Source organism: Anoplophora glabripennis, unplaced genomic scaffold (genome assembly GCF_000390285.2).
Source record: "Anoplophora glabripennis isolate ALB-LARVAE unplaced genomic scaffold, Agla_2.0 scaffold1146, whole genome shotgun sequence".
In the NCBI taxonomy this organism is placed as follows: domain Eukaryota; kingdom Metazoa; phylum Arthropoda; class Insecta; order Coleoptera; family Cerambycidae; genus Anoplophora; species Anoplophora glabripennis.
The window spans coordinates 8,146-10,305 of record NW_019417247.1 but is presented as its reverse complement, the minus strand read 5'-3'; positions in this window follow the sequence as shown (position 1 = coordinate 10,305).

Below are 2,160 nucleotides of genomic sequence, written 5' to 3'. Positions count from 1 at the left end.
TACTAAAATATGTTTATTTTCTTGGAAACTGGGTCGGTTAAAAAAAGGATAAAAGAAACAGCAGCGATTTCTTTCTTGACGTTTCGTTCCTGATCAGGAACGTTTTCAAAACGCTTTTATTGTTAAAATGTTTGTTTATTGTTATAGTTAATTAAATAAAACCTAAACAACCATTTTCCGTAAAAAAATGTTTTTTAAATTTTTTTAAAACTATGCGTCATATCATATCGTACATCCAGTTCAATACCGCCGCAACTGCAAATTTTTAATTATTGATTTTATGGCGGTATTTCAGTGCCAACATGTTTAACTTCGAAATTAAATACAGCCACAACATTAAAGCCATTAAATACAGATGTGGCTCCTTAAAATATTAAAATTTCAGTGCAATAACGCCATATCTAACAAAATTCTAATATTATCTCAAAGTCTGTAATTCTTCTATGTATGGTTATGTGTCAGCAACATGTAAGTATACTTTATCAAAATTTTAAAGAGATTCCTCTTCAAGCTAATTAATTATGAAACTAATTGAACAGCACCATTGTTTTATTTCCTTCTACTCAAAAATTTTATAATTTACACTTCTGGCGGTATTGAACTGGATGTACGATATATTGTGAAAATTTATTCCATTGTACAATGACTGATGCATAGTTTTTGAAAAAAATTTTAAAATTTTTTTTTAGGAAAATGGTTGAAAATGGTTGTTTAGGTTTTATTTAATTAACTATAACAATTTTAACAATAAAAGGCTTTTGAAAAACTTCCCAATCAGGAACGAAACGTCAAGAAAGAAATCGCTGCTGTTTCTTTTATCCTTTTTTTAACCGACTATCACACCAGAACCCAATTCCCAAGAAAAATATATATTGTCATGATCACTAGGTGTTGAAATAGTGTATAGTTTTATTTTATTATTTATGTTATTGTCTACTTACCATTTATATGCTCAATATGTCAATGGTATCTTAATGTGTGCCGGTCTAGTTATTACTATTTGTTATATACTATACAACTACAGCCAGCACCCTATATTTATGCTCTGTTTTAGAATTAGAATCTAAAATTTTGATTTAATTATTACTCTTATTCTTAGTATTATTCTTTTAGGGGCGGTTCAAACAAAAAAAAAATAGATTTTAAAATTTTGTATTATATTTACTAAAATGTATATTTTTTGAAGCAAATAATAAAAGAATTAATATTATTAATTAATTAAATTTTATATAATTGAAATACAATTGTTTCAATATCAATTTTTTCCTTCATCCCCTGTCTTTATCCTCCTTGTTGATGCTCGTTCTAAAATCCTTTTCTTATCCTTCCTTTCCTGTCTTTATTCTCCTCCTTGAGGCTCGTTCTGAAAACCTTTTCTTATCCTTCCTTTCCTGTCNCCCTAAAATACTTTTTCAACGTTTGTATCAACTAGTCAGTCGTGACTACCCTTTTGCTATATATATATATATATATACAGAGTGACCCATTTGAATGCGGGCCACCCTCATAACATTTTTATTTATGAAGCGATTTTGACGAAATTTTTTTTGAAATGTAGAGGGGGCAAAGGTGTACTTTGGGGCCAAGCGGCGTCCAGTTCTTTACCTTCTGTGAATACTGTCGCCTACAGTTTATTACCCATTCGGATTTTCTTGTGCCTGATGCCTCGTGTTATGTGAATTTACTGTCCCATTGGTTGTAAATGTTGTCTCGTCAGTAAACAAATTTTTTTTAGAAAATTTCTGTAATTGGGGTATTCTCCCTGGCACTATAAGCAATATTTCATTCGTTCGGCTTTTAAGGTGTCGCTTTAAAAGGCTTCATATTATTGTATTTTTTAAGTTTTTTCCTTATGGTTTCCCGTGGTAATTGTAGGTCCAAACTAGCAATTCTTAAACTTTTTTTCGGATTTTCGGTGAAATAATTTGAAAATGTTCATTGCTTCTTCTTGGCTGTTGTACATTAATATTTTTTTAAATGTGCTTAGATACAGCTCCGTATTCGTTAAAAATATTGCTCACTCGCCCAATGGTAGACTTGCTAATATTTTGAATTTCTGGATGTCTGTCACTAAAAATTCGAGATACTTCCCTTTCGGATCTGTCTCTGTCATCACAAAGTTTTACTATTTCAATCTTATGTTGTAACGTTAAATTACAG